The sequence below is a fragment of the Palaemon carinicauda genome, chromosome 22 (assembly GCF_036898095.1).
Source record: "Palaemon carinicauda isolate YSFRI2023 chromosome 22, ASM3689809v2, whole genome shotgun sequence".
Classification (NCBI taxonomy): Eukaryota; Metazoa; Arthropoda; class Malacostraca; order Decapoda; family Palaemonidae; genus Palaemon; species Palaemon carinicauda.
In genome coordinates this window covers 29,914,282-29,920,281 of record NC_090746.1, presented here as the reverse complement: position 1 = coordinate 29,920,281, position 6,000 = coordinate 29,914,282, and the positions used below count along the sequence as shown (strand labels likewise).

The following is a 6,000-nucleotide window of genomic DNA, read 5'->3' as shown; positions in this document are numbered from 1 at the left end:
GTAGACTCCATTTGAGTAGTCTGCGGTTCTTGTTTTTCATTGCATGCAAGAATGTTAAGGGATTGTGATCTGTAAAGATGTTAGTGGGCAATGAATTAGATTGAAGGTAAATAGAGAAATGTTCTACGGCAAGTACTAAAGCCAATAGCTCCTTTTCTACAGTGGCATAGTTCTTTTCATGCCGGTTAAATTTCTTAGAGAAGTATGCCACAGGGTGTTTCATGTTTTGATCATCTTCCTGCAATAAGACTGCACCAGCCCCATGATCACTGGCATCTACTGCTACTTCAAATTCTCTGTCAAAATCTGGTGCTTTCAGCACCGGTGATAGACTTAGCAACCTCTTCAGGGAGTCAAATGCGTCTTGACAATGGTTAGACCAAACATACTTGTTATTCTTCTTGAGAAGATTAGTGAGAGGCAAAGCAATGGTAGAGTAGTTCTCACAGAACTTTCTGTAATAGCCGGTCATTCCCAAGAACCGACGCAATGCTCGGCGGCTTTGCGGGACTGGAAATTGTTGAATGCTCTCAACCTTTGCCTGTACTGGGCGAACAGATCCTCGACCTACTATATGACCCAAGTAGGTGACTGTCGCCTGTCCAAAGTCACACTTGGAGAGGTTGATTGTCAAGTTGGCCTCTGCTAAACTCTGGAAAAGGGCTTTTAGTCTCTTCAGGTGTTCTTTCCAAGAGTCACTGTAGATAACAATGTCATCCATATATGCGACAACACCTTCTATGTCCTGTACCAGACTGTTGATCATCCGCTGGAATGTCGCAGGAGCATTTCTCATCCCAAAGGGCATCACATTATATTCAAATAATCCTTGAGGTGTTACAAAAGCTGAAACCCTTTTGGCTCTCTCAGTGAGCGGAACACACCAATATCCCTTCAACAAATCACACTTGGTGATATATCTAGCATTCCCGATGGTATCCACGCAGTCATCAATACGTGGCAAGGGAAAAGAATCTGGCTTTGTGACGTTGTTCACCTTCCTATAGTCAGTACAGAATCTGACTCCACCATCAGGCTTTTCCACTAACACACACGGTGAACTCCACTGTGAGGAACTCTTCCTAATAATCCCATGCTCGAGCATGTAATCAATTTCTTTCCCAAGCAGTTCTCTCTTCTTTGGTGATACTCTGTACGCGTGTTGACGGACTGGGCGTGCATCTCCCACGTCCACATCATGCTCCATTACATTTGTCCGGCTGGGAACATCAGGAAACAGCACTGCGTACTCTTCCACTAAAGCTTGGACATCCTCTTGCTGCTGGGGAGCTAGGTGAGAGACCTTGGTCTTGAAGTCTCTGAGAACCTCCGAATTCTTAAGTCGGGCTTCGAGTGGCATGCCCTTGAAACTGGTTTTTTCCTCTTCTTCCCCAGAAGTATCCTGTTCTTCCTCCTCTTCTTCACCTTGAGGGTTCTGTTCTTCCTCCTCTTCTGTTTGCTGTACCTGTCTCCTTATTACTGATACATGAACAGGCCCAGTGACTGGTGATGGGTTTTGGGCAGTGGCATTACCACTGGTATTCCGAACAACATATGGTTTCATCATGTTGACGTGACACACCTGGTGTTCCTTTCTTCGGTCCGGTGTCCCTACCACATAATCCAATTCGCTGAGCTTCTTCACGACCTTATATGGCCCCTGGTACTTGGCCGCTAAGGGACTACCAGGCACAGGTAGAAAGATGAGCACATCATCTCCCACTTGGAATTGTCGTGCTTCTGTCCTGTTTGCTTGGTCATACCAGGCTTTCATTTTTTCTTGAGACTTCTTCATTTCTTCATGAGCCAATTGGCAGACCTCGTGCAAGCGTTGTCGGAACTTCACCACATAGTCTAGCACATTAGTACTTTGTTCCTCATGGGTCCATATCTCCCTCAAAAGTTTGAGAGGTCCACGCACTTGATGTCCAAAGACCAGCTGGAAGGGGGAAAACCCCAGAGATTCTTGCCATGAATCTCGGATAGCAAACAACAAGAACGGCACGCCTGTGTCCCAATCTCGTGTTTTCTGGTCTTCACAGTATGCACGTAATGCATTTTTGAGCGTGCCATGAAACCTTTCCAAAGCACCTTGAGACTGTGGGTGATAAGCAGAGGACATTATGTGCTGCACTCCTAACTCCTTAAGGGTGCCTTCAAAGATTTTCGACATGAAGACACTACCTCTGTCAGTTTGAATAACCTTTGGTAACCCGAATGTGGTCACGAACTGTACCAGAGCCCGCGACACATTGGGACTCGTCGCTGTCCGCAACGGGTACGCTTCAGGGAAGCGCGTCGACGCACACATTAGCGTCAACAAATGGGTGTTTCCCTTCTTTGTCTTTGGCAGAGGTCCGACAATGTCCATGATGATCTTGGAGAAGGGTTCTTCCACCACGGGGATGGGTTGCAATGGTGCCTTTCGATGATTTGGATCCTTTTTACCTATCACTTGGCACGAGTGACAACTACGGCAATATTCTGCAACTCCTCTGTTCAAATTTGGCCAATAGAATTCCCGGGAAATTTTTTCGCGCGTTTTGCGTACTCCTAAATGTCCTCCCATTGGTTGTTCATGAGCCAACCTTAAAATCTCCTCTCGATACTGTGGTGGCACTACCACCTGATATAGAATGGTCCATTCAGCATCAGCAGGCACTTTCTTAGGCCGCCATTTGTGCATTAGGACATCATCCTTTAAATAGTAACCAGAGGGTTCAGCCTCGAGTTCGCTCAGGGATCCAGCTTCATCCCTTATCCTTGCAAGTTCTGAGTCTTGTTTCTGAGCCTCAATGAGCGACTCCCTCGAGTATTCTGAACGTAATAAACCAGGCTGCACCACTCCCCTGAGCATTTGGGGAAAAGTACCCACAAGCACTCCGGTAGGAACATTATCTCTGTCCTTTTTCTGTTGAGTGGTACTAGCACGGGTAATAGCACATGCTGGATATTCATTTTGTTCAATCTTCACCTCCCCTTCATTCTTGTCAGCATGAATTTGACATGATGCTGTGCAACATCGTTGTCCAGCTATGTCATTTCCTAACAATAACTGTACCCCTTGCATGGGTTCCTCATCCACCAAAGCAACTGGAAATGTACCGGAAATAAAAGAAGAGCTTAAAGTCACTGCATATAAGGGCAATTCCTCTCTTCCCTTAATGTAGCGAACCATGACACTTTCTCCCAAGGTGGACGATTCATCGAAGGGTAAGACTGCTCTGTGCAAGACAGTCTGCTCAGCTCCAGTATCACGCATAATCCTTATCTGTACAGGCTTGGTACCTTGGTCCTGCAGAGACACAGATCCTACATGAATGAAGGCTTCCTGTCCTTGCCTTATGGCCATGTCTCTCTTCTTCATCATCCCTTGGCATGATGTCTGTCTTCTCATAACCTCATTAACATTAAGTGCTTGGTCGTCCCTCTTGTGATTTTGATTAGAGAACTTCTTTCCCCCTGGTCCATAATTTCCTTTGAGCCAGCAGCAGCTAACGTCATGTCCGTGTTTGTGACAATAGGAACACTGTCTTACTTGGGGAGCCGAAGGGTAGGCTCCATTGTTCTTACTTCCAGTGTTTTTAGCACTGCCATGTGTAGGGTTTCCGCCTACTCCTTTCTCTGATGGAGGATACGATGGTGCCGGCCCCCTGGGGCTCCAATTACCCCGAAATGGCCTGGAAGGCTGGTTTGGCTGAAATGAAGGAGGGCACCATCTTGAGCCAGAAGAGCCCCTGATCTTTTCCCTCAGTGTATACTCATCTGCCAGTATAGAAGCCTCATCAGGGTCAGTGATATGTCGATCTTCGATATATTGCCGAGTGGCTGGTGGCAACATTAGCAGAAACTGTTCTAATCCCATGAGCTCCATTATCCTGTCGAAAGTCTTGTTATTTCCAAGAGAGGCCTCCACCCACCTGTCACGGCTAATCTTCATTTGTCTCCAATATTCTGCATAGTTTTCTGATCCTTTCCTCAAGTTCCTGAACTTCTGGCGATAAGCCTCAGGCACAAGTTCGAAAATTTTCAAGATCCAGGCCTTTACCCGGCGATAATCGTGTGCAACAGGGTCGGATACCGCATTGTACGCATCCACTGCTTTCCCGGTTAACTTTATGGGCAACAGGCGAGCCCAGGCGTCCTCTGGGATCTGGTGACTTTTCAGTACTCTCTCAAACGACAGGAAGAAGCCTTCAGGATTCTTTTCATCATAGGATGGAAGGAGTCCTGCCATATCTTTTTCTGAAAATCCTCCCATGGGTTGTGCCCTTGGGGGTCTTGAATCCTGACCTTGTCTCCTCAACTGAGCTCGCAGTGAGTCAATTTCGAGCTCAGCTGCTCTAAATTTCATTCTCGTACTCAACGACTCTTCTGACCTCTGAACTACTTCATGAGATTCAACTTCAGCTGGACTTGAAGTTCGGTAGGCAGTCTGGCTTGATGACATGGCTGATGGTAACATTGGCACTGCTGCTGCTCCTCCCATAACAGAGTGTTCTCGGGTTATGGAGTGATCTTCGTCCCTATCTTCAATTGCTATCTCCAACTCACGCTCTTCCTGACGCCTATTAAATTCTCTCTCTAAGGCCTCTAGAATCTGTTGTTTTCTATCTGCATTTTGGATATAATCTGCACGTGAGCTCACTTCAATTAGCTCTGCTGGGAAGAGTTGCCTTAACAAAAAGTCATTCGGTTCCTCTAGGAACCTAGAAACTCTATCTGAATTTTCGTCTCCCATGACTGAAACGATAGAACCTTGAACCTTGAACCTTGAATGTACTTACTGCTGCTTGATAAAAGAAAGAGAGAAAGAAGAGAAAAAAAAAAATCAAGACTTCTGGTCAGCCAATTTTACACTATGAAATCAACAGAACACAACAAATCAGGTTGCATAACAACCGAGATCAAAGATCACCACACTGATTTCGAAATCAAATTTCCGACAACCGAAGAAACTCCGAAACAAAAACTGTTTCCGGAGCAATTAGCAAAAGCTAAAACAAACTATATTCCAACATAAAAGAAAATGAACAAAAGTTAAGTAAAAAAAAAAATATATCCCGGTCAGGCCCCCACTTTAAAGATGTGACGTAATTGTGCAGATTACGATCTTTAAAGAAAGCATCAATCGGACTCTTCACATGACACAGTGACTTCGTGTCAACCCAGAGCGACTAATTGACACTCAAAATTCTTGTATATGACTGAACCTGTTAATATTATTAACGGTTCAAAAACCCGAGGTCAAGTATTTATTTTGGAGCTGCACCTCGTTGGAATAGTTTTAATTCGTGTAGGAACAATTTGGTTTCAACCTTAGTCTAACTCACGGACAAAAGAAACTCTGTTGTAATAATCGAAAATACAATAGTTTTTAATTTTTAAGTCAAACAAAAAAAAAGAAATGATCGTAAACCTCTTAAGGAGATAACTTACAATTGACCAATAAAGCAAAATGTGTTTTCGAGTTTATGGTTAATAAATCGAGAAATGATTACAGTAAAAAAAAAAAAAACGAAAAGACAAAACTAAGCTTAATTCTCTCTAGCAATCCAAATACATTCAGATGCACAAATAACAATAAAAGAAAGAAGGTATCACTTAATTTCTATTTTCCGAAATCACTCGGTAAAATAAACTGCAGAACATAAATGTCAAATGAATAATTATTGTAAGAAAAGTGCACGGGTGATCCCGTAAACAAATGAAAATAATGTTGGCAATCTGTCTATGTGCCCCCGACAACAAAAGAAAAAACCCTCACTTCGCACTTCACTTTTTATACAACAAAAAAAAAGAAACTGTTATTACTTGACATAAGAAAACTTGTAACATAAGACAAGAAAAAACAAAATGATGTTGGTTGCGAAGAGGGTATCACATTATTACGAGAAACTAATCCCCATAATTATCCCTCAGCTTCACTCCCTTGGAATTCCCATCCATGCAACCCTTTTCAACTTTTGGCACTTAATTATTCTCCCTCGCACAGGTGTC

The 6,000-nt window shown here is 43.8% G+C and overlaps 1 protein-coding gene across 9 annotated transcripts in view; it reads right to left on the bottom strand.

Moving 5' to 3' along the window:
• LOC137616392 (defense protein l(2)34Fc-like) overlaps nt 1–6,000 on the bottom strand; it is a 1,552,671-nt gene that overhangs the window by 1,030,517 nt on the left and 516,154 nt on the right. The gene's annotated exons all lie outside the window — the stretch shown is intronic.